Genomic DNA, 27,811 nt, shown 5'->3' on the forward strand with positions numbered 1-27,811 from the left:
GTTTGTTGGAAGTATTTGTTTATTGATTCAACCCCTCACTAGTGATAGTTCTATTTCAATTTTCTATTTCTTCATAATTCATTCTTGAAAGACCGTAAATTTCTATGAATTTATCCATTTCTTCAACATTGTTCAATTTGTTAGCATATTCATAGTAGTCTTTATTTATTTTATATTTTTCATAATTCTGTTGTATCAGTTATAACATCTTTTTCACTTCTGATTCCATTTGAGCCTTCTTTTGTGGTTACTTTTCTTCAAAAAAAAAAAAAAGATTTATTTATTCATGAGAGACACAGAGAGAGGCAGAGACACAGGCAGAGGGAGAAGCAGGCTCCATGCAGGGAGCCCGACGTGAGACTCGATCCTGGGACTCCAGGATCATGCCCTGAGCCAAAGGCAGATGCTCAACTGCTGAGTCACCCAGACATCCCCTCATTGGTTTCTTTTCTATTGTCTCTTTAATCTCTATTTTATTTCTACTCCAATCTTTATTATTTCTTTCCTTCTACCAACTTTGGGCTTCATTCGTTCTTTCCCTAGTTTCCCTAGGTATAATATTATTTGAAATTTTTTTTTCTTTTCTTTCTTTTTTTTTTTTTTTTTTTTTTTTTTTTTTGAGGTAGGCCTGTATTGCTATGAACTTTCCTCTTGGAATCACTTTTGCTGCATCCCCTAGATTTTGGTGTCTTGTATTTCTGTTTTCATTTTTTCCTCAGTATCTTTTTTTCTCCTTTGATTTTTTCTATGATCTGGTAGTTTGTTCAGCAATATGTTTAATCTCTATGTATTTGCAGGTTTTAAATTTCTTCTTGTAACTGATTTCTAGTTTCATACCATTGTGGGTGGAAAAGATGTTTGATATTTTTATCTACCTGAATTTATTGAGACTTGTTAGATCACTAGCATGTGACCTATCCAAGAGAATGTTTCACATGCACTTGAGATGAATATATATTCAGTTGCTTTCGAAAGGAATGTTCTGTATATATCTATTAAATCCATCTGGTCTTTTTTTTTTAAGAATTTTATTTATTTATTCATAGGGACAGAGAGAGAGAGAGAGAGAGAGAGAGGCAGAGACAGAGGCAGAGGGAGAAGCAGGCTCCATGCAGAGAGCCTGACGTGGGACTCGATCCAGGGTCTCCAGGATCATGCCCTGGGCTGCAGGCGGCGCTAAACCGCTGCGCCACCGGGGCTGCCCAATCCATCTGGTCTTATGTGTCACCTGAGGTCAATGTTATTGATTTTCAGTCTGATACATGCATTGATGTAAGTGGAATGTTAAAATCCTCTACTATTATTGTACTGCTGTCAATTTCTCGTTTTCAATTTGTTGGTATTTGCTTTATATATTTTGGTACTATGTTGGGTGCATATATATTTGTAAAGGTTATATCTTCTTTCTGTATTGATCTCTTTATCATTATGTAATGCCCCTCTTGTCTTTTATTATAGCCTTTGTCTTAAAGTCTGAGTATCACTACACCAGCTATCTTTAGATTTACTTTGTGTCTGTCTTTACATTTCAGTCTTGTTGTGTCCTTAGTCCTGAAGTAACACTTTTGGAAGGCAGTATACAGATGTGTCTTATTTTTATTTTTTATCCATTCACTCTGTGTCTTTTTATTGGAAAATCTAGTTCATTTATACCTAAAATAATTATTGATAGGTATGTGTTTATTGCTACTTTGTTTTCTGTTTTTGTAGTTCCTCTTCTTTTTTAAAGATTTTATTTATTCATGAGAGACAGAGAGAGGCAGAGCCATAGGCAGTTTCCTCTATCTTTTTGTCTTCTTATTTTACCTTGTGTTTTGGTGACTTTCTTTAGTATTATGTTTAGATTCCTTTATCTTTTTATTTTGTGTATTTACTATAAGTTTTGCTTTCTGGTTACTGTGAGGTACCATATATCATCCTATGTATAACTATCTAAGTTGATAGCAACTTAAATTTGAATATTTCCCAAAACTCTACATGTATATTCCACCCTACCAAGTTTACATGTCACTTTTTTACATATTTTCTCTCTTAATTATTGTAGTTTTAATTTTACTACTTTTGCCTTTTAGCTTTCTTAGCATTTTAAGTGATTAATACACTACCTTTATGTACATTTGCCTTTTCCTTTTCCTGTGAGATTTTTTTTAGTGTCATGTGTTTTCCTGTTATTAATACCATTTCTTTTCAGCTTAAATAAGTCCCTATAATATTTCTCATAAGACCTGTTTAGTAGTGATGAGCTCCTTTAACTTGTGCTTGTCTGGAAAATTCTTTAGCTCTCTTTCAAATATGAACGATAAAGTTACAGGGTAGATTATTCTTGGTTAGGAGTTTCCCCACCCCGCCCCCGCCCACCTTCAGCACTTTGAATAGGTCATCTCACTCCCTTTTGGCTTGCAAAGTTTCTACTGAGAAATCTGCTGATGGCTTTATGGGGTTTCCCTTCTATGTAACAATTTTTTTCTTGGTGCTTTTATGACTCTATTACTTTTGATATTTTAATGTCTGTGTCTTGGTATGTTTCTGTTTGTGTTTATTTTATTTGTAACTCTCTGGGCTTCCTAGGCCAGATTTCTGTTTCCTTCCCTACCTTTAGGTGGTTTTCAGCCATTATTTCTTCAAATAAGTTTTCTTCCCTTTATCCCTCAATTTCTCTTTCTGGGACCCCTAAAATATGAATGGTAGTCTGTTTGATGTTGTCCCAGACATTCCTTAAATATTTCTTTTTTTTTTCTTCCCTGTATGGGGGAGTTCTATTGCTTTCTCAGTTTAGTGATCCATAATTCAGCTTCATCCACCCTGCTGAATGTTTTCATATAGTTTTAGGCTTTTTTTATTCTTCAGTTCTGTGACTATTGTTCTGTGTTCATCCATTTGTCCCTAGTTCAGTGAGAATCTGTAGAAATGTTATTTTGATTTATTTTTTTCTATCAGGTAGGTTAGTTATTTCCATGTCATTAAGGTGTTTTCCTGAGGTTTTGTCTTGTTCTCTTGTCTGGAACATATCTATTTCCTTATTTTGCTGAAATCTCTGGGTTTATTTCTATCTATTAGGTGAAACAACTACTACTCTCAGTCTTCAAGCAGTGGCCTTGTGTAGGTATTGATCCTCCTAATTTAACCTTGCCCTAACTCAGACTTTTGTGATTGTCTAAACCTAATTTATTGTAGATACACACCTGTCTTTGAGGGTGCATCAAGACCTGTCAGTAATCCAAAAGGATAAATCTCAGTACTTAGTTTCAGGCTATGGAAACTAGATTGTCAGGCAGCAGCTTTTAGAGTGGAAATATATACATTTTCATGGGGTCACAATTGTAATCCCTGTTGGCTTCCGTACCAGGGTATCTGGAGGTGTCCCCTGGGTAATAGTTACAGAAATCAGGGCTCCAGATGAGTGTATAAGTTCTTTCCTGGGAATTCTTGTCAAGCTGAGGTGAGGCCAAGGGAGTGAACATGGATGGGGTCTCCCTGCTTACACTCTCTGACAGTGCCTCCTTAGCCTCCAGATGGGTGGGAAATCTGAAGCCTGTCCCTCAGACTGAAGCTCCAGGCTAAGTAAATAGGTCTTTTCCACAGGAAGCCTGGGGTTGGGTTTCAGTCTGCTGTCTATGCAGAGCCCTAGAGGAGGTAGCCTGCCAAGAGCTATCTTTCCAGTTGTTACATTCCTGTGCAGCTCTGGAACACTGGCTTTCTTGGCCACTGGGGCCAGGCCATCAAGGGGTGTCCCCTGTGTAGATTTTCCCCAACTGCTGGCTTTATGCAACTAGAGAGTATAGTGGGTGAGACATGCTCTCCAGCTTCACAAAAGCAGGCAAATATTTTAACTATGTGTTTCTGTGGGCTTTACCAATGCAGCAAGAGACTGTACTATTTGCACATGCTGGCTGTAGACTGGGAATGAGAGAATGCTATGACTGCTCATGCTGGCCGGCCCCCAGCCATGGGGCAGTTAAGTGTCACAACCACCTATGTTCATAGACTTTAGCCAGGGAACAGGAGAACCCTGTGACCATTCACACTCACCCACTGCAGCTAGGGAACAGGGACTATGCAATTGCCCATGCCCTCTGGTCTCAGCAAGTGGCATGCTCCTTATCCCTGCCCTGTTCAGCAAAGCAGTGAGAGACTGCCACATCTAAAGTCACCTACTTGTGCTAATAGAATATGTGGAGAGTGCAACAGTGATGTCTGCCAGCACTTCTGTTTTGAGGGAGTATCTCAACTGTCTCCCATCACCCAGGCCAAAACTCCCAAATCAGCAAAAGATTCCCCCTTATGTATATTCTAGGTGCTTTTCAAACTTTTTTTCTCCCATTGATTTTGGGATGAGCAAGACCGTATGCAAGCCCTCTAAGAGGAGAATCTTAGTTTCCTATAGTACTTTGGGCCCCTCAGACATCAGCCCTCCCCATTGGCTTTCTGAGCCAGATATTCTGGAGTTCATCTTTCCAGTGCAGATCTGAGGTACCAGAGGCACCAACCCTCACTCCTCTAGGAGAAATACCTGATGAGATTCCTCTCTATTGTGTGTTGTCATGTTGGGGAAGGGGATGGTGGTATGAGAACATGTGTCTGCTTCTCATACCCATCTCAATGTATACCTTTTGTCCTTTGTTGTAAAGAGTGATTCCTCTAGTTTTCACATTAAAAAAATGATCCATATGTAGCTGTAGATTTGATGTGTCTATGGTAGGAGGTAAGTTTATGATCTTCCCATGTCACCAAATTGGACACACACTCCCCCCACCCTGCCCTATCATGACTTTTCTCAATTGGTTTCTGAGTAGAGAAGGAAGGAAGGAAGGAAGGAAGGAAGGAAGGAAGGAAGGAAGGAAGGAAGGAAGGAAGGAAGAAAGGAAGGGAGGGAGGGAGGGAGATGAAAGGAAAGAGGGAGGGAGGGAAGGAGAAGATAACTTAAAAATAACTTGTGAAATTAAAAAGTTTTTTCCAAAGACATCAATTCATATGAGCTTCAAAAAAAAAAAAAAAAAAACAAACAAAAAAAAACCCTTAGAAGAATCAACACCTCTCTCTCTCTCTCTCTCTCTCTCACACACACACACACACACACACACACGTGAGTATATTTGGAGGAGTGTGTCTCAACTGTCTCCCATCACTCCAGCCAATGATCCCGAATCAGCACTATATATATTATATCTCCAATCTTATATTAGCAGTGAAGAGACTAAAACTCAGAAAGATACATAAAACAAATTTAGGGCAGAAAGCAGAAGTAACTCTTACTCAGGGGTGATTTCCACTGATTCAGTGGAAAAAGAAACCCAAAGATGAGACCTTCAGAAACCAAAAGACAAGACCATGTTTTAACCCATGCCTAGTCTCTTTTAAATGTCAGATATCGCTTGCTTTTTTATTTTCAGTTTTGACATCTGTATTAGCTTTACCTGAGCAATTGCTTTAAAGTCCCTAATCTTTTCACCTGCCTCCAATTTATCAAAACTAAACCTGGGAACTCAAAGTGTGCTTGTCCTTAATTTGGATCATAGACACAGCTTTTTGAAGAGTTCTCCTCCAGCCTGCAATGCCAATTCATGCCATATGGGTGCCCAACTTGTGCTGCCTCACCTCCCCACAAATGGGGTTCCAGTTCAAACCAGCTCACTCCAGTGGCTTGCTTTGCACCATGAGCCACACCTTAGAGATTGTAGGTAGGCATAAGAAAAAGGGGTGGAAATGTTCTCTGAGGTCTGTGAATTTCTAGGCACAACGCTGAATGCAACCTTTAGCCCAGAAATTAAAAGCCAGACTTTCAGATAGAGAGGCAGTATCCTCTTTGCCAAACTACTTAGAAGAAGAATGTAAATGCCAGCAGCCCAGGCTGCCAGCAGAACTGATGGGAGGTATGGGGACTTATAGACTTAAAGCAGTAGCATTGCTATCTGCTAGAGATAGGGCCAAGGCAGGCTAAGAACTATGCAAGAGGAAGAGAAGGAGCAGGAATGCATCTCCATCAGCTTGTTTGAGAACAAGCAATTATTTTCCCCAGAGCCATCTGTGAGACTTTCAACTTGTGCCTGAGAAAGAAAAGGGCGAAACAGAAAAGTGAATTACTGGAAAAAGTAGGTATCTCTTTGGGAGTTGCAAGGGCAGAAAAAAAGACTGTCTACCAGTCTGTTAGTCTTGGCAGACGCAGATCTATAATTCTGGCCACGGTCAGGGTTTCTAAGGCCCTGCTTCTGGAAAACGTGGCAAGGGTTTAACCTGAAATGTGGACTGTGGATGGCTCTGATAAATCTAAGTCAGAGGGAACTGTGAGTTCCCAACCTAGGTCCCTGAGCAAATGGGGTCAATCACATGATATCATGACTAGTTTGGCCCTTACTTACAGGCTGCCTTTGGTTCATGGAAGACTCTAGGGGAACATATCTCAGATTGGACTGGAATCTCCCAGGAGGCAGGTCCATCCAAGTCTTTTATCTTTCTTGATTGTAGCCTGAGTGGTGTTCTGACGTGTCTGTGATAGATGAGAATGTCCTCATTGACAAAGAGGCATTTTTTTCAAGCACTCATCCCATGCAATACAGAGCCTATTTTCTGTCTGGAACCACAGTGCTTCCTCTTAGCTATGTAGTATTCCTCAAGAAATATAATCTCCTTTCTTCACATTCATAGGAGCTGTTTTATTTAGGAATGTCTTTGGTTGCAAGTAGCAGAAAACCTGCCTTATAGCAGCTCAAACAAACACAGATGTACTTTCCTCATATAACAAAATTTTGGATCTAGAGGATAGTTACAATTGGTTCAGGAGCTCAGTGACATCAGGACTGGTAATCCTGGAATTATCTTTCCTTTTCCCTCATGCTGGTTTCTTTTATGGTCACAAAATGGTCGCTGATGAATGAGTGAATAGATTTTTTAAAAATTGTAGTATACACACACACACACACACACACACACACACACAAACTAGAATATTATTCAGCCTTAACAAGGAAGAAAATCCTCTTCTTTGCAACAATATAGATGGGACATTATATTAAGTGAAGTAAGCCAGGCACAGAAAGAACACTAGATGTAGAATCCACAGAGAAGCAGAGAGTAGAATGGTGGTTACTAGGGGCTTTGGGGAAACTATGCAGAATGGAAAGATGTTGATCAGAGGGACAAAGTTTTGTAGGATGAACAAGTCTACACATCATATAGCTAACACGATGACTACAGTTACTAATGCTGCATTGTATACTAGAAATTTGCTACAACAGTACATTTCAGGTGCTCTAATATCCAAAAGCTATGGTAACTGTGAGAAGATAAATACGTTAATTAGCTTGACTGTAGTAATCACTATGCATATATGTTTATCAAAATATCATGCTGTAGAACTTAAATGTACACAATTTTATTTTTTTAAATATGGCTGCTGAATCTTTGGGCATTATGTTCATGTTCAAAGGAAAAATGGAGAAGGGCAGTGCCCCCAGTGATGATCCCTATTTAGCAGGATAGCAACTCCATCAAAATCCCCATTAAACCTCTGTGTGTGTGTCTCCCTCATCAGATCTCCATCACACAGCCACACCTAGCATAAAAGGACCCTAGGGACCTGGAATTTAGCTGGATACCCTGTCGGTTTGAACAAAATCAGAGTTTTGTCAACTATGAAGAGGGAATAGTTACTGGGGAGGCAGCTGACAGCGTGTGCCACACCCTGTACATAGCACTGATTAAATTGCATTGAAATGTTCTCTTTTGGTCTCTGTCTCCCCTCCCACCAGAATTAATGGCACTTGGCAGACAGAGGCACCCAGTCATCCTTGTATTCCCAGTACATGGCACACTGCCTGGCACAAAATAGACTTAATAAACATAACTCAAGCTAAAAAAATATTGGCTGAACCAAACTCCAAATAGAGAGGCAAAAAAAAAAAAAAAAAACCCAATCAGACCCATTTTTCCATACGCTCTTCTCTCTAAAGATAAGAGGAGATACTAATGTAAGCAAAACACCAGTAATTCAACAGATAGGCACTCAAAGGAATGAGAATGTGATGTCACGTAGGATGCACACAGTTGGTAGCACAAATACAGTAGGTAAGTAAAAATACTAGCCACCACTATAAAAAATTTGATGCTATCTTTAATCCTATTAGCTTTACAAGGTAAATGTTCCTTGCTCATTTCAGAGATTCTGGGAAAGTGGCACAAGGTCAAAGAACAGCAAATGGTGGAACAAAAGTATGAACCCAAGGGGATCTATCTTTCTCCCCTGTCTATTCTGCCTCCTGCATGAATGTGCTCAGTGCCCTCATTTCACTCAAGGGAAACTCCAGTGCCAGAAGATGACATAAGTACTCCAACCTGATATTGGGCTCTTTGTCTCTGCGGACAGCCTCCTTCCCTCTTTACTCTCTGCCTCCCTCAATATTTGACTAAGCAGAGACAGCAGAGGGCTGTATTATTGAAGATCCAGTGGTGTTGCTGAGGATGAGGAAAGGTTTCATGACAGCTGGGTTTCTTTCTAGTATCCATGATAAACCTATAGAGAAGGAGAGGAAGCCAGAAGAGGGCATGTCCCTCTGAATCCCACCCCATGTAAGAATAGAAACTTCCTCTATTGACTCTTCTTTCGTGAGTATTCTGATGATATTATATTTAACAGATAGCTGAGGCATGCATGTGTGGCTTTGGGCTACTAGATGAACCATGTTATGAATTTCTATAAATCCAGATAGCAATTACAAATATGTAATGGCTGCATTTGGCTTATGGCTTCAGGTTGCCCACAATGGTCCACAAGTGACTGCAGTCCTCTGACCATCACCCCTCTCTCTAATTGATTAATCAAGCTCTGTGCCAAGAGCTTGGAGCCAGATATGCCTCAGTGGAGAAATGGGATATTTTAATTCTGACTTACCTAAAAGCCAGTATCACATACACTACAGTCTAGATGTGTCCAAAGAGTATCAGTTGCATTGCTTATGGCAAATACAATACAGATGAGGTTCTTCATCAAGAAATCAGAACCAAATTCAATAAAATCTACCCATGCAATTCAAAAACAGTCTTCTCTGAGGATTTCAGGATGCCTAGGGGCTACAAGACAATCCCATCCAAATAGTGTTCATGATACTCTGGTTTCTCTTCGGATGATCTAAATCTTTTTCTTTTTACCAAATAGTGTTCATGGCATGTGCACTCTCCTAAAACACTCACTTTTGAGAATATGTACCAAGTAAGGGTAGAGTTGGATGCTGTGAGAAACCTCAGGTAAGTCACAGCAAACCCAAACTGGCTTTTAAGGTGCTCAAGCTCATCAGCGAGATACACGCTGAGGTCCTATAATCCTGGATGGAACAGGGGACTTCTCCTTTATGCTGAAAACACTATTCTGACCAATTCAGTCACAGACACTGTACATTTTGGCAGGGAACACTGATCTGGGATTTAAAGCCAGAATTATAAGCTCAAAATGCGAGAAAAGATGAACTACGGCTGCTGTCAGAAATAGAATTGTTTTATACTTATTTTCACCAAAATAACAATTATACATTCCAACAGTGATTTTTTTTTTGTACCAAATGGATTACTAAGGAACTTTTCATTTTGGTTTGCTGAGAATAAGTATAACAATTGTTCAAATAAGAGTACAGAGTTTACAATTGGATAAACACTGGGAAAGAATCAAAGAAAATCCTATTTCACTGGGCTAGAAGTCTCTTATGTGCTAAGTGTCACTTGTAGTCCCAGGGCCCTCTGCCAAAGTCCATGTGGCCAGGCACTCCTGGGGCTGTGCCTGGGACCTCCAGGGTAATAGCATCTTGTCTCAGTTCTGCAGCTTTGCTGTGATCTGCAAATCTCTCTCAATCAACTTTAAACCAGACGTAAATCCTGAAGTGAACCATCTGATTAAAGAAGTGCTTACCTTAGAATTCACTCATCATGGCCAAGGGTTCAAGGGAATGGAGGGGACAGGGAACATAAACCAAGGTACTGCTGGCTGGCTGCATATATGGGACTCCAGAAGAAAGTTTCAAGTGAGGAATGTTAGAAGAAAACCCAACACACAGAAGAGGGAAGCTCATAGACATAAACAGTAAAAGGGATTTCAGAGGATCTGTGCTGAATCACGATGCAATCAACTGTGGGTTTAACTCTATGGACAACAGACTTCAAAAAACAGAATATTAAAATCCCAGGGCTCTGGTAATGTCAGCCCTAAATTAATTCTATTACTGACTGACTAGCCATGAGACTCTGGGGCTTTGGACAAGTCATTTTACATTGCTGACGCACAAACTATTTTATTTAATGGAGGGATAAGAGAGAAGGTTACAATAACAATTTACTTTTATTTGTACATTTATACTGCGGTAGGTGCTAAGGGATTCACTTGCATGATCTCACTGTGTTTCGAATGCTGTTTTTCCCATTTCATAGATCACATAGCTAGTGCTTGAGCAATGGTTCAACACCAAAAATGTCTGCTTCAAAGCTGTCCCCAGTATGGCTCCTCAGAGGGAGTCCATGACATTTATATCTTGAGAATTCTCCTCTTTAACCTCATGGTCTATGAGTTCACAACGTATAAGCAGATGTATGGCAAATGAATGGAAAGAAGGACACAGAGTAAACCAAGACTCTCATGGACTAGGTAATATCCTCACACTGCACAACTCCTGAAGGCACTGCCTGCATAACCCATCCAGAGTTTTGCATAACTGATATACTCCATACAGCCCCGATCAAAACAATTAAGATGAATCCTCTTGTATCAATTCTTTATGATGTACTTGATTAATATGTTTAATTCCAACTAATGTTAGTACCTTAGTTGCAGGGATTAGCAAGGTAAGAAGATAACTGAGATGTCAGGGCCTAATGATTGCAGTAAGAACTGTCTTTTTGCTTAAAAGAGTTTTTTTTTTTTAATTTAAAAGCCTTTCTTTCATGTTACTCAGAAGTTGCTGGCTGGCTAAGTAATTCTTACTATCTTTCAAATCCATCATTTCCCCTAAATTGATGTATTACCTCTGTTAAAAAAAACAAATAAACAAACAAAAACTTAAGACTAACCTATATACACATCACCTTAAAACTTTGTGCCATTTATGATATAGGAGAGGTCCTTTTACACCTCATACACCACATCATGTAGGCAACTGATCTATGTTTTAAGTACCACCTATGACTTTGACTTAGATTAAGGGCCTGAAGAATAGCGCAAAACTGTTCTATAGAAGTTCTTATTAGATGGAATTTACATTATCAGAAGAGCTAAAAACACCTTGACATGAAGATCCACTCCCACTAGGGATGGTACTGATCTCATTATAAAGATGACAAAGAAGACATACACATGGCCAACAGACACATAAAAAAGTGCCCAACATCACTTGGCATTAGGAAAATACAAATCAAAACTACAATGAGATACCACCTCACACCAGTCAGAAAGGCTAAAATTAACAAGTCAAGAAACAACAAGTGTTGGTGAAGATGCAGAGAAAGGGGAGCCCTTTTACGCTGTTAGGGGGAATGCAGGCTGGTGCAGTGACTCTGGAGAACAGTATGGAAGTTCCTCAAGAAGTTAAAAATAGAGCTACCCTACAACCCATCAATTCTATTAGGTATTTGCCCCAAAGATACAAATGTAATGATCCAAAGGAGCACCTGCACCCCAATGTTTATAGCAGCAATGTACAAAATAGCCAAACTATGGAAAGAGCTGAAATGCCCATTGACAGATGAATGGATAAAGAGGATGTTATATATATACATACACAACGAAATCTTACTCAGCCATCAGAAAGGATGGATACTTACCATCTACATCGATGTAAATGGAACTGGAGGGTATTATGCAGGACGAAATAAGTCAATCAAAGAAAGAATTATTGGGGCACCTGGGTGGTTCCATGGTTGAGCATCTGCCTTTGGCTCAGGTTATGATCCTGGGATTGAATCCCACATCAGGCTCCCCGGAGGGAGCCTTCCTTCCCTCTGCCTATGTCTCTGCCTCTCTGTGTCTCTCGTGAATAAATAAATAAAATCTTTTTAAAAAAACAGAGAGAAAAAGACAATTATCATACTGTTTCACTCATATGAGGGACATAAGAAACAGTGCAGAGGACCATAGGGGAAGGGAGGAAAACCAGAATCGGAAGAAATCAGAGAGGGAGAAAAACCATGAGATTCTTAACTATAGGAAACAAACTGAGGCTTGCTGGAGGGGAGGTGGGAGGGGAGATGGGGTAAGCGAGTGATGGGCATTAAGGAGGGCACTGTGATGAGATGAGCACTGGGTATTACACGCAACTGATGAATTATTGAACTCTAATCTGAAACTATATGTTAGCTAATTACATTTAAATTTTAAAAATTAGAAAAAAGATCACCACACTATTATTATTTGTTTACATGAACATATTAATGTCCCCTCTTGAAGGTAAAGCACCTTGAGGACAAAAGGCAAAGAAAGACTTGGCAAATCAAAATCTTAGCCCACTGATGCCTGACCCAATCATAACTCCACAAGGCGTGAGTCAGAGAGAGTAAGTCACAGATCTTAGCAAGATATGTAATGATCTGGAGCCTGAGAATCTTGAGATCAAGTTTTGCCATCATTTAGCTGTGTAACTTTGGTTTCTCTAAGTGTTTTAAGAGGGGGGGGGGGGGAAGGAGGCAAGGGATATTGAGATATTATATAACCAAATACAAGTGGGAAATTCTACATTAAAGCAAAGTTAATTGTTTTCTTCCATTTTAGGACTCCTCAGGGACTATGTTAACATGCATTGTGAATCTCCAGAATAAGAAAAAAATTTTCATGTTTCCCAAACATATAACCTTGGAAACTGACTCTCAAATATCCTTTCTCAGAACCAGTATTCTACTGCGCACAATTTAGAACTGTTATACTAAGACTCTCAGAGCCTTACAAGTAGTAATATTCTGAGTCTCTTTTTCTCTCCTCTAATCCTCGTGAGGACCTCCCCTTAAGGGTCTACATATCCAAATCCTTTGTAAACTTCAAAATACCAAATTATTAGTTATTACATATAAGGGCAAGACCTAGGGGGAGATGGAACACATTCTTCCGTCATCATGTTTTCCTCTTAAGAAATCCTTAAGAGCATGGGCAGCAAACAATCTCCACTAGAAAAAAAAAATCTGTTTTTGACCTTCAAGCCTGTTTTATAAGAAAAAATATGCTTAATGACACACTTAGAAAATAAATTCTAGATGTCTGGCACCATTTTGTTTAAAAAAAGACAACAAAATCCTTTGTTTTGTGTTAATGGTGTTGTAACTAATTAAGGGGGAAATCAGCTGCCAGGTTACATGAAAAGACAAGGCTTGATTCCACTGACATCTTTGCATTCACGAGAAGCAAGCTGATGGTCTGCTGCCTGTGTGGTGTTCAGCTTAGCCTCCGCCGACTGGGACTCATTAGCCAAGGGTAACAAATATGTAACCAATGCTTTTTCCAGATATTCCACCACAAACCAAGTACCACAGTGTCCATCCCTTGCCTCGAAGGTCTGGGTCTGAGCCACTGGAGATGCTCCCTCCAGCTCAGCCTAAAGCATGGGATTTCCATTAGATGGAGTTCTTGCATTCAAGCAAGCACCACTGTAGGATAAATGCTTCCTCTCTTTGTGGAAAGGTAGAAAGGGAGATGAACATGCTAATAAACCACCACTTTAACTTCTTCATTTTAATGTTTAAAAAACAACTTCTTGTTCTACTTCAATTTCCTAAGGCCAAGCCTACACATAATCCAAGTGGCTTTGGGAATTAAATCAGTACGACAAAAACTTGTTCCCTGAAAGAGAGTTTGTTCTGGTGTGTGATTTGAGAAGCTTATTCATAAGCAACATTAACCAGAAATGCCTCAAAACTGCTCTTGCCCCGTGGGCCCCAGGATAATGGGATGTCCATGCAGACATGAGAGTCCCGGATGAACACACAAAGCCACATGCAGCCCAAGAGCATGGTCTAAGTTTTACTGCTCTGGACCAAAGCATCACAGGCATAGGGCTAAGCTGGGCAAGGGAGCTGCCCACCACGTGGGATGCCCTCCTCAGCTTTCCCTATTTTGCACTGTGACTCCCCTTGAGGTCAGAGAGCAAGAGCAGCTCTACGCTACCTACATGGCTACTGCTAAAATCTACCAGTGTTTCCTCCCTCACATTTACTTATCAGATGGGGCCACAACCCTTGAAAGAATAGAGGAAATGAGACCATGTCTAAGGAATAGGATTGCAGGGAGTCAGACGGGACCTTGACAGGATGTAGGTGACAGAGGCTCCCAGAATCTGGACCCTCAACGGCTACCCCCAGGACATGCCGGCCGGGGGAAGGGGGCTGACCAACCAGAGCTGGAGGGGAGGAATTGGAGAAGTTCATCAAGGAAGAATCCCTAAAGGGAGCTCAGGAGAGAAATATGGCAAGCTGCTTTCACTACCTGCTAATTAGAGCACCCCACCCAGTATGCTGTCTGGCAGGCCTGGCCCAAGCCCCCAACACGTTCTGAGAATTTTTCTATTCAAACAAGAAGTTATCCTCACTCTCAAAATAAGAAGCAAAACAAAGAAAACACTAAAAGGAAGCAAATCTATATCACTTTAACAATTTAGCTCTTCCACTTACTGTGGAGTAAGAATTGATGAGATTTTTAAAGAGGCAGACAAACCATGCACTGTTTCTTTTTGTTTGTTTGTTTTGTTTTCTTAGCAACTAGAGGTCCTATACACCAGGACTTCAGCCAGTCCAATTTAAGAAGAAATTCATTCACCAGGGATAATGACTTAGTTGGGCCCTAAAAGAGAAAGGAAGGGCATTCTAAATGGGACTACCCTCCTGCATGTGGCTAAAAGTTGAAAATTAAAAGCGAAGATGCAAGTTTAAGAGACGTCATAGTAAGAAATTAGTCAAGAGGGCAAATACGCTGAGGACCCAGAAACTTCTAGTAAATGGGTTGAGAGGAAAGGAAATAAATAAGTGAGCTGAGTGGCCTTGATTTCCTCCTACTGAGACTACCTTCTCAAATATCACCCACTCCTCTTCCGTGGTGAGAACGCCAAACCTTGGCGGTTCTGTAGTTTTGCCACAAAACTTTATTCTTGAGAAGCCAAGAGCAGCAGAAAATCTAACTGCATGTTTTCCTTTTTTCTTTCTTTCTTTCTTTTCTTTCTTTCTTTCTGAGAGACCCTTGGATTTCCCTTCATGGAAATTTTCTAAGGATAAACAAAGTAAGGCAAGCTTAAAAATAGGTGTTTTAAAAAAATTAGACTTCCCCACATCTAGGGTGTTCAGCTTGAACTTCAGTTAAATTTCAATACACACATACATGCATACATGAAATAAATCAAGAGTCTTTACTACTGCATTGACAGAAATCTTAAGGAACCCAAATGCGTAACCTTAGGGAAAAACCCAAGGCTACTTAAATAAACTTCATTTTAGAGAACCACAGCATAGCTGATTGCTGATGCACCCTCAGAACTACATATTTATTCTCCTGTCTGCTAGTAAAATAGGTGGCTGGGCTTTTGTTTTGCTTTATCCAAGTGGAATGCATTTCTCTAGGAGCACAGTGTATCTCAGACCTGGGTCTGGATGAAACCCAAGGAATGTAAGATCAGAGAATGCCTGAAGTTACCAGAGAATGGCCAACAGGCAATGAAACTTTTGATTCGGTAAAATAAAGAATTGGACTTGCTCAACTCTAGGAATCTTCCAGCTCGAACATTCTGTGATTCTGATTCCACCCCACATTCCATATTCATCAACAAACAAGGAAAATCTGATCTGGACTGGTGGGTTTTGAAACCTCACGATTCCATGAAGCACCAGGAAAATGTGATCATACCAGACATATTTAATTTGTATGTATTTCATCATCGCTGAGCCCTCCCCAAATATTAAATTGGGGCTAGGGTTCAAGGGCATTTGGAAAAAAAAAGCACAGTAGGGTTCTGGCTACTGGGTTTGTGTTATATTAACCTATGGACAAAAAAAAAACAAAAAAACAAAAAAACAAAAAAACAAAAAAACAGTGCAGTTTCTGAGACATTCTTAAAACAGGGCTATAATCCTAAGGGCTATATAAGCTCTCTACTGGAGGACTCTATGAAGAGAGGAAAGTTTTTGAGGGAAAAGGTTGGAAACAGAGCTCAGATGGTGAGTGAGTCTGCAAGTTTCAGCCAGCTATTATTAGTGATATTTCTGGTTGAGACGCACCATAGGGTAAAAAAAATAAAATGGCTTTGTTTATTAAAAATAAAAGGTACTTAGGGGTCCATGAGTTGCTCAGTCAGTTAAGTGTCTGCCTTCAGCTCAGGTCATGATCTCAGGGGCCCGGGATGGAGCCCCATATTGCATTGGGTTCCTTGCCCAGCAAGGAGTCTCCCTCTCCCTTTGCCCCTCCCTCTGTTTGAGCATGCTCTCTTTCTCTCAAATAAATACAATCTTTTAAAAATTAAAATGTACTTGCATAATAAGTTACACACACATTTTTTTAAATTAAGCTTTCATTCACTTCCAGGAAAATCTCATCAGTCTTTTTCGTGCACAGTTCTGTGAATTGACTGATAGATGGTCATACTGAAGACAGCAATCCTATTAGAGAAGAGATCTACTATGCAAAAGCCCTCGTCCACGCCTCTTTGTAGTCGATCCCTCCCTCCTTGCCCAACTACCGGCAACTATCTGTTCTCTGTCTTTGCAGATTTGTGTTTGAAAGAATGAAATTAGTCAGCCTTGTTAACCTGGTTTCTTTCACTAGCACGGGTACATGTGAGAGTGATCCATGTTGTGGCACGTTTCAACAGTTTGTCCTTCTTTACTGCTATGTAGAATTCCAGTGTCTGATTACCCCATAGTGGAGAGCCATTGTTCAGTGGTTGGCAATCACAAATAAAGCCACTATAAACATCCCCATAGAGATTTTTGTATGGATGTGAATTTCCATGTCTGTTGAGGACTTAGGAGTAAGATTGCCAGGTTCGTGTCTGAAGTGCATGTTTAGCTTTATCAGAAACTACCATACTGCTTTCCAAACCGGCTGAACCACTTGGTCTTCCCACCAGTTACAGTACTAGAGTTCAAGTTTCTCAACATCCTTCCCATACCTGGTACCCCCAGTATTTTCTTTAAGCATCTCTAATAAATGTGCAGTGATATTACACATGCTTTTAATATGTTTTTCCCTGATGAATAATGTTGATCATCATGCTTATTTGCCATTCATGCATTTCTTTGGTGAGCTGTCTTTTCAGGTCTTTTGCTCATTTGTATTATCACTGCCTTTGAAGTGTTCTTTCATATTCTGGATAAAGGTCCATTGTCAGATATGTGATTTGAAAACACATTCCCCCAGGTTGTCTTTTCATTTTCCTGACAGTGAATTTTGAAGGGGGACAGGCCTACTTGGGAAGCCCTCAATTTAGGGATAAGAGGTAGTGAAGAGACAGAAAAAGCCCACATTTCTTATTTGATCTCCCTTGTCTCTGTTGTGAATGTTCCCCAAAATGAAAGTGTGCTATCAACACCAGCAGGAGGGGATTGAAACCTCTGTATATTTGAATAATTTTTTATAGAATATCTTGTTCTCAAAACAAGAACATATCATTCTTTTAGAAGAGTCTCCTCTCCTGTGGCTAAGAGAAATGCAAATGTGAGGTGAGCCAGTAAGGAAACCGTAAGACTAGTAGTGGAGCTGGAGAACTGCAGACCCACCAAATGCCTTAGATTCAAAACAGAGGAGATGGATATAGCACATGCCAAAGGAGAGGGAAATGCATGTCAGCGCCAGCAGACTCCAGAAAAGGGAATATTGTGAGGCCAAGGATAGCTAATATTTTCTATTAGGAGTTAGCCTGGCTTCATTAATAGGTCAAAAGAGATTAACTTACCTTTCCTGCTCTGGCAGGCAAAGAAAATGTAGTATATACAAAACATATCATTTCTACACTTTACAAAGTGTCATTTACAAGATAATATGAAAAAATGTGAGTGAAATGATCAGATTGTTGCATCTGTAATTTTTAAAGGAATACATATAATGGGTATTTACCAGCGGGTCAGTGGCAACCTAGACAGAAGTTACCTTGATTCCCTCATACTAAATACTTTTATCCATGACTTATATAAAAATAAAGGAGGTAAGAATGCTAAATTTGTATAAATCTGAAAAGGATTATAAATTTATAAATGACAATGAATGATTTAGGACATAATAAAAGCTAAAAGCATCTCTCCAAGTCAGGATAAATACAGTAAGATGACTTTTTAATTTGATATTTGTATATATTATGAAATGATCACCAGAGACCTAGTCAACCTACATAGTCCATCACCATAGTTACAGAATATGGCGGGGAGTAGGGGAGAAATTTTAAGATTTACTCTCTTAGCAACTTTCAAATACGGAATACAGGATCATTAATATAGTCACCACGCTGTGCATTACATCCCAATGACTTATCTCATAACTAGAAATTTGTATCTTTTGACTACTTTCTCCTATTTTTTTAAGAATCCACATATAAGTGTAATCATATGGTATTTGTCTTCTCTGACTTATTTCACTTAACAGAATGCCCTCAAGGTCCATGCATGTTGTTGCAAATGAGATTTCATTTCATGGCTAATATTTCACTGTGTGTATATACTACATCTTCTTTACCCATTCATTTGTTGTTGGGCGCATAGTCATTGTTTCCATATCTTAGCTATTATAAATCTGCAATGAACACAGGAGCGTATATAACTTTTCAAGTTAATGTTTCCATTTCCTTTAGATAAACACCTAGTACCCGAAAGCCTGGGACATATGGTAGTTGTATTTTCAAATTTTGAGGAACCTCCATACTGTATTCCATACTGGCTACACCAATTCACAATCCCATCAACTGCATGTGAGTTTTTCTCCACATCTTCAGACCACTTTTTATTTCTTGTCTTTTTTATTTTAGCCATTCTGACAGGAATGAGGTAATACTTCGTTGTAGTTTTGATTTGCATTTCCCTCATGATCACTGATGTCAAGCATCTTTTCACATTCCTATTGCTACCGGCATGTGTTTTTTTTTTTTTTTCTTAAGATTTTATTTATTTATTCATGAGAGACAGAGAGAGAGAGGCAGAGACACAGGCAGAAGGAGAAGCAGGCTCCTCACAAGGAGCCCAATGTGGGACTCGATCCCGGGATCACGCCCTGAGCTGAAGGCAGATGCTCAACCACTGAGCCACCCAGGCGTCCCAGCTACTGACATATTTTTGAGAAAATGTTTATTCAGAACTTCTGCTCATTTGTTTTAATACGTTTTGGTTTTTTGTTTGTTTTGCTATTGAGTTGTATGAATTCTTCATATATATTTTGAATATTAACTACGTATCAGATATATAATTTGCAAATATTTTCTCCCATTCAGTAGATTGTCTTTTCATTTTGTTGATGGTTTCCTTTGCTATAAAGAAGCCTTTAATTTAATGTTGTCCCACTTGTTTATCTTTGGTTCTTTTACCTTTGTTTTTGGTGTCAATCAAAAAAATCATCACCAAAATGGATGTCAAAGAGCTTACAACCTACATTTTCTTCTAGAAGTTTTATGTTTTCAGGTCTTACATTCAGGTCTTTAATCCATTTGAGTTGAGTTGTATATACAGTGGAAGACAGTTGTCCAGTTTCATTCTTTTGCAACTGCCCTCTTTTGCCAACACTATTTACTGAAGATATTGTCTTCCCTCCCCGCTCCATTCCATATTCTTGGCTTTATTATAAATAATTGATATTTATGAATGGGTTTATTTCTAGGCTCTCTCTTCTATTTCATTGGCTTACATGTCTCTTTATATGGCAATACCATACTTTTTTATTGCTGTAGATTTTAGATTTTTTTAAAATTTATTCATGATAGAGAGAAGGCAGAGACACAGGAGGAGGGAGAAGCAGGCTCCTCACAGGGAGCTGGACGTGGGACTCGATCCCGGGACTCCAGGATCATGCCCTGGGCCAAAGGCAGGCGCTAAACCGCTGAGCCACCCAGGGATCCCGATTGCTGTAGCTTTGTAATAGAGTTTGTAATTAGGAAGCATGATGCCTCCAGCTTTGTTCTTCTTTCTGAAAATTGCTTTGGCTATTCAGAGTCTGTTGTGGTTCCATACAAATTTTGGAGTTGTTTGGTTTACTTCTATGAAAAATACCATTAAAATTAATTGTACTGAATCCAAACATTTCTTTGGTAGGACATTTTGACACTATTAATTCTTCCAATCCATAAACATTGACTATCTAATAGATACATATCTTTGTTATCTTTCATCAATGTCTTAAACAGTTTTTAGTTTACAGGTCCTTTACTTCCTTGGTTGGATTTATTCTTAGGTATTTTCTTATTTTTGACGCAATTGTAAGCACAATTGCTTTCTTATTTTCCCTAATAGTTTATCATTATTGTATAGAAACAATAGATTTATGTAAATTGATTTCATATCCAGAAAACTCATTGAATTTGTTTATTATTTCCAATAGTTTTTTGGTAGAGTTGTTAGGGTTTTCTATATATAGCATCATGTTGTCTGCATATAGAATCAGTTTTGCTTCTTCCTTTCCAATTTGAATACCTTTTATTTCTTTATCTTGCCTAATTGTTCTGGCTAGGACTTCCAATACTATGTTGGTAAAAGTGGGCATCCTGGTCTTTGTCCTGACCTCAGAGAAAAACCTTTTATCTTTTCACCAATGAATACATTAGTTGTTGATTTGCCATATATGGCCTTTATTACATTGAGGTATATTCCCTCTATACCCACTTTGTTGAGAGTTTTCATCATAAATCAATGTTGAATTTTGTGAAATGCTTTTTCTGCATCTTTTGAGATATGATTTTTTGTTCATGTGATATATCATATTGACTGATTTGCAGATGTTCAATCATTCTTACATCCCTAGAATAAATCCCACTTAGTCGTGGTACATGATCCTTTTAATATATTGAATTGGTTTTGCTAATCTTTTGTTGACGATGTTTACATCTATGTTCATCAGGGAGACTGGCCTCTAATTTTATTTTCTTGTGGTATCCTTGGGTGGTGTTGGCATCATGAAATGGCCTTAGAAGTGTCCCCTCCTCTTCTATTTTTTGGAAGAGTTGGAAAAGGATTGGTATTAATTCTTCTCAGAAAGTTTGGTAGAACTCACCAGTGAAGCTATCTGATCCTAGACTTTCATTTGTAGAAGTTTTTTTTTTTTTTTAATTTTTATTTATTTATGATAGTCACACAGAGAGAAAGAGAGAGAGGCAGAGACACAGGCAGAGGGAGAAGCAGGCTCCACGCACTAGGAGCCCGATGTGGGATTCGATCCCGGGTCTCCAGAATCGCGCCCTGGGCCAAAGGCAGGCGCCAAACCGCTGCGCCACCCAGGGATCCCTGTAGAAGTTTTTTAAATTAAATTTGATTCAATCTTCTTACTAGTAAGTATTCAGATTTTCTATTTCTTTATGTTTCAGTCTTGGAAGGTTATATGTTTCTAGGAGTTTGTCCATTTTTTTCTAGGTTGCCCAATCTGTTGTCATATAATTGTTCATAACATTCATAAAATACAAATACTTTTGTGTTTCTTCATTATCAGTTTGTCTACTGTCTTATTTCTGATTTTGAAGCCTTTTTCTGCCTGATGAGTCTAGCTAAAGATTTATCAATTTTAAAGCTGATGTTTCCTTCTTTTTTTCTCTCTGGATGATCTACCTCTTGATGTAAGTGGGGTGTTAAAATCCCTCATTATTTTATTATTGTTAATTTCTCCTGTTAGGTCTGTTCTTATTTGCACTATATTTTTAGATGCTTCTATATTGGGTGCATAAATATATACAAATGTTCTATCTTCACTATGTAATGCCTTTCTTTCATATTACAATCTTTGGTTTGAAGCTGTCTGATATAATTATCTCAGCTTTTCTTTTTGTTTCCATTTACATGGGATATGTTTTTACATCTCTTCACTTTCACTCAGTGTATCCTCTGAAGTCTCTTGTAGGCAGCATATAGACGGTTCCTATTTGGGTTTTGAATTGTTTTGCTTTTATCCACTCAAGCACTCTATGTCTTTTGACTGTGGAATTTAGTACATTGACATTTAAACTAATTATTGCTAGGTATATATTTATTTCCATTCTGTTAAAAATTTTTTTTTTTTGGCTATTTTGTAGTTCCTTTGTTCCTTTCTTCATCTCTTGCCCCTTTCCTTTGTGGCTTGGTGACTTCTTTTCATGATATGCTTTCTCATTATCTTTTGTCTATCTACTATAGATCCTTGTTTATGGGTTACTATATGGGTTACTGTAGCAGCTTATATTTATAGCATTACATTTTAAGTTGATAACTTAAATTTGAACTTAAATTTGAATTTAAATTCTAAAGATCTATACTTTTATCCCCCCTACATTTATGTTTTTGATGTCACATTTTTATCTTTTTTATAAGATTTTATTTTTAAGCAATCTCTACACCCAACATGGGGCTCAAACTTACAACCTTGAGATTAAAAGCTGCATTCTGTACTGACTGAACCAGCCGGGCACCTATCTTTTTATGTCTTTAGCTCTTAACTCATTATTTTTACAATTTTTGTCTTTTAAGCTTCATACTAGCTCTATAGGTAATTAGGCTACTACTTTTATTATATATTTACTTTTTCCAGCAAGATTTATACTTTTATATATTTTCTTGTTACTAACTAGTGCCCTCTCTTTTCAGCTTAATGAAATCCCTTTTACATTTCTGATAAGGTGAGTTTAGTGGTGATGAACTCCTTTTGCTTGTCTGGAAAATCCTTTATGTCTCTTTCAATTCTGAGTAATTTTGTTGGATATTCAAAGTATTCATTTTTCTCTCAGCATTTTGAAAGAGTGTCACTCTCTTCTAGACTGCAAAGTTTCTGCTGAAAAATCTGCTCATAGTCCTATAGTGATTCCTTTATACATAATAAGATATTTTTTTCTAGCTGCTTTTATGAGTCTCTCCTTGGCTTTAACTTTTGACATTTTAATTATAATGTGTCTTGTTGTGGTTGTCTTTGGATTCACCTTAATTGGAACCTTCCAGGCTTCTTGGATCCAGATGTCTCTTTCTTACCTAAATTAGATAGAAAAATGAATACCCTATCCAACAAAATTACTCAGAATTGAGACATAAAGAATTTTCCAGACAAGCAAAAGCAAAAGGAGTTCATCACCACTAAACTCACCTTATCAGAAATGTTAAGGAGATTTCATTAAGCTGAAAAGAGAGGGCACTAATTAGTAACAAGAAAACATAAAAGTATAAATCTCCTGGAAAAAGTAAATATATAGTAAAAGTAGTAGCCTAATTACCTATAGAGCTAGTATGAAGCTTAAAAGACAAAAATTATAAAAATAATGAGTTAAGAGCTAAAGACATAAAAAGATAAGTGCCTGGTAATGAGGGAAGTTTTCAGCCATTATTTCTTAAAATAATATTTCTGGCCCTTTCTCTCTCTTTTCTTCTTCTGGAGCCCCTATGTGAATGTTAGTATGCCTGATGTTGTCCCTAAATCTCTTAAGCTACCTTCACTTTTCCCCTTTTTTTCTTTTAGCTGCTCAAATTAGCTGAATATGCTCTGTCTTCAAGTTCACTGATTTCTTTGTTTCCATCTAGACTGCTGTTGAACCTCTTGAGTATATTCAGTTCAATTACTGCATTCTTCAGCTCTGTAAGTTCTGTTGGCATTTTCTTATATTTTCTCTTTATTGAAATTCTTGCCATATTCATCCATTCTTCTGAGTTTGGTGAGCATCTTTATGACCATTACTTTCAACTCCTTGAACCAGGCATATTACTTTTCTCCATTTTATTAAGGTTCTCCACTCCCCCACCAAAGGTTTTTATCTTGTTCTTGCATTTAGAATATATTCCTAGGTTTCTTCCTTTTCCTTTTGCCTGTGTTTGTTTCTATACATCACATGGAACAGCCATCTCTTCCACTCTTGAAGGGTTGTATAGGATATGAAACTTAATGTTCAACCTTGCTCTACCTCTTGGCTATCTCTCAAGTCTTTGTGATTGTCCCAGAAGCCTGTTTAATTTTTAATAGCTCCCAACAGTCGAGGGTGTGCCAAGACCAATCAGTGTCCCAAAGGAGAGGATCAGTCAGCATTTGGATTCAGGCTGATTGGAAGCCAGGCCCTTAAGCAACAGCTTTTAAAGAATGTAAATATATCTAATCCTTTAGGATTACAAGCATTAGTCCTACCTGCTCCCAGAATAAGCAATCTAGAGATGTCTCCTGGGTAGCAATCATTTGGAGATACCAGTGAGTCATAGTAAGGCAGAAGGACAATGTAAAGATTATGTTCATGAGCCCATGTTCCCTGACAGCATCCCAACAGCATCTAGATGTATGCTACACCTGAAGCCTGTCCCTAAAACTGAAGCTCTAGGACTAGCAAGTAGGCTTCTTTCATGGAACAGCTTGAGATGTATTTTAGTCTGCTGCAGTGCCCTGGGGGTAGTACTCTGCCAAGAACTGTCTGTCTGATTGTTAGAATCTCATGGAACCTAAGAACATAAGCCTCCTTGTTTTCCAGAGCCAAGTGATCAAGGAATATCTCCTGGGTGATGACCACAAAAATCACCCATAAAACTGGGATACTAGACATGTGTAAAAGCTCCCCTCTGGGAGATATTTATATTCTGGAGCATAGCAGAGAGATAATGTGAAGAAGGCATGCACTGGTTGGAACAAGGCAGAGGGGTCATGCAGAGATGGTATTTACACAAAAAAAAAGGCGGGGGGGGGGGAGGAAAAGAAGAAAAAGCAAAAAAATTTTAAAGAAAAAAATAAGAAATAAGAAATATAGCATTTACCAGCGTTAGCAAAGCAGGAGGCCAGGGGGAAGATTCCATTCACCAGTCTCCATCCCTGGAAAGTATCCTAGCATTATCCCTACCCCTTAGACCAATGCTTCAAAATTAGAAAATGAGTCTCTCATAAAATCTGGGCACTTTTCAAAGGGCCGCTTCTGGACTGGGCCCTTGGATGAGTGACTATATGTTGGCCCTTTAAGAGATGCTCTTGGTTTGCCATAGCCCCATGGGTCTGTTGAGCATGAGCCCCATTGGTGTTCCAAGACAGATGTTTTGGGTGCTTATCTCTCAGGTGTTGGTCTTAAAAGTTGGGGTGCACATGTGGGGTAGGACCCCTTTGCTTCTCAGGAGAAGTTCAGATATGTTTCGAGATTTCCCCCCTCATTGTGGGTCACCATGCTGAGGGTGGAGTTTATGGCAAGTATGTGGCTCAGCTTTCCTTACCCACTTTGATGTGGTTTCCCTCTTATTTATCTAATGTAAAGAGGCCACTCTGCCAGTTTTTACTTTTTTTTTTTTTTTACAGAGGAAATTGCTCTTATACATACTTATATAATTTTTTCCTATGCATAGCTATAGATTCAGTGTGTCTGTGGGAGGAGGTGAGTTTGGGCTCTTTGTATATTACCATCTTGAACCAGAACCAAGATGAGTTTTAAAGGAGATTAGTTTTAAGACCTACTGTAAAGCCCAAAATGCAGACTGAGTTCTGGGTAGTAAGGGATATGGAACTCATCATAGAGGTGAAAGCATGTTAAATTAATAGTAAGCCTGATCTGAATCAAAAATAAAATATTCAAAAATCCTAATATGCAATCTTAGGATGTATTTATCAGAGTTAATCATTTCAACAATGAGAAAGGATGATGGTTCTATTTGGGCATATCTGGACTTTGTGTCCAAATTTGGGGCACACTCTCCAGGAAGGCTACAAACTGGAGCAAGATCTGAGAGCAATAGAAAACCCCCAAACATATAATGTAAGCAATCACAAGAAGCAATCACAATCACAAGAAAATCACAAGGAACAGGATGAATCTGTGAGGGAAGGAAAAAAAAATGCTTTGAGACCCTATAGTTGTTGATATAAAATAGCAAAAAGTTTACAATGATTGAAGAACCATACTTACTTCAAGATAATTCCAAAAGGGTTATAACTTCAAGAAAACTCCAGAATGAAGAACAAGGGGACAAAAGTCCTGGCAGGAGAAAATTTCTGACACAGTTGCTTAAACATGAAAGGAATATATTGCTTTTAAAGTTAGTGATTTCCTTTTTTTTAAAAGAAAGCATTCAAGAATAAGCCAGATTATCTCTTGGAGAGCATGTATGTAAAGATTTTAAAATGCAATGAGTTTGTGTATAAAATAACTATGAAGGTCTTACCCAATCTAATGAGTATGTATTTCAGTGATCATGTGGTAGTTGTTTGAACTTTCAATTTTTTTTGAAATTCTTAAAAACAAAACAATGAAAATTAACAAATATGCAGAAGGAAAAAAGACCCATAACTACAAAAGAATATTTGGAATCAATTTGGAAACGTTTCCAAGAAGTTGCATTTGAACAGTTTGAGTTGTTTTTGAATTTTGTGTCAAACTGAAAATTAGATTTTAAGATTTTATGAGTTGCAGACATATTAAATTTTTTATTTCTTACACTTGACATTTATAAGAAACCATAAGCAACTAAAATGAAAGTAATAAACAAATACAATGTTAAGTAAGGAAGAATTTTTTAATTAGATGTAGTGGGAGACTTTTAGAGTTTTGGTGAAATTAAAGAGAAAATGAATTAACATTTAGAAGGGGAAAAAATGAGTATACTCTATAGTGGGCTAAGTATTGACAAATATAGTAATAATTTCCAGAATAATCAGTGGGGAATTGAGGTGAATAAGAATCGTCTTTAACTATGTAACAGGCTGCATACAATACAAAATAATAAGCTTAAATAACAAAGGAAAATTTATGAGGTTATAACTAAGCAACAGAAACACACAAAACTGCCTGATGAAGAAACTAAAACCATCAAAATCTCACCAATAACAATCACATGCCTTCTCTAAAAGACAATCAGTACTAAGTACTATCAAGAAATCATCCCAGAATCAGTTTACTCTGGGTTCATAGAGTTTAACCAGTTAAATGGCTAAAAGCAATCAGTTCAGAAGCTGAAAAGTTGACATGCTCTGGGGGTAGAATATGACAGTGCCAGGTACAAGGAGAAGATCAAAAGTTGAATTAAAATTTTCCAGACTTTATGATTCTTGGCAACACAATCAACATCATTTAGCACAATAACATGTTACGTGATATAACACACATATACATATACATATGTCTATATTATAAATGTGTATACATATAAACTCTTTTTCCTATCATTCCCTTTTCCTTTCCTCTCATCACTCAAATCTACACTGGGAATAGAAATGGAGAACTTGCACATATATATGTATATTTCAAGTAATAGGATTTACTTATCAGTTTTCCATGACTAGGATTTTGTAGCCATACAGGCTAACAATGACAATGGTTTCCTATCCAGCAATGGAACAAAGAAGAATGGGATAACCCCAAATACCCATCACAACAGTCAAAGGAAAGAGGGGAGGGGCCAAGAAAGGAAGGGCATAAGGTGAAGTTGTTAGAAGATGCCTTTGACAAACTACTTTTCTTCTCACTTTTGCTTTCACAGATGCTGGCTTTCATAATGACCATTCCCAAGTCCTCTAGCACAATGCAATGTGGTAGAGATGATTTTACTTTAACAATGATCAAAATAAAATTTTTTTAAAAGATTAAACAATGGCTTGAGCTCCTCATTTCAGGTTGTCTTAAGGCACATACAAAAGAAACTCCCTCCTGTTGATTAATCCTTTTGTTTTTAAGAAAACCCCCAAACTGCTTATTCATCAAAGTACCTGCTATGTTATAGAAGTGAT

At 38.3% G+C, this 27,811-nt stretch overlaps 2 long non-coding RNA genes across 2 annotated transcripts in view; one reads left to right on the forward strand and one right to left on the reverse strand.

The window, feature by feature from the left end:
- Nucleotides 1–27,811, reverse strand: part of LOC112640497 (uncharacterized) — a 374,890-nt gene that overhangs the window by 128,111 nt on the left and 218,968 nt on the right. Inside the window, exon 16 of the long non-coding RNA XR_007407911.1 lies at nt 6,357–6,484. This is a non-coding gene — a long non-coding RNA (uncharacterized LOC112640497). The remainder of the gene's footprint in view (nt 1–6,356; nt 6,485–27,811) is intronic.
- Nucleotides 15,777–27,645, forward strand: LOC125754241 (uncharacterized). The gene is made up of 3 exons (XR_007407915.1): nt 15,777–15,860; nt 18,777–18,893; nt 27,565–27,645. It is a non-coding gene; the product is annotated as an uncharacterized LOC125754241 (long non-coding RNA).

Source organism: Canis lupus, chromosome 33 (assembly GCF_003254725.2).
Source record: "Canis lupus dingo isolate Sandy chromosome 33, ASM325472v2, whole genome shotgun sequence".
NCBI lineage: Eukaryota > Metazoa > Chordata > Mammalia > Carnivora > Canidae > Canis > Canis lupus.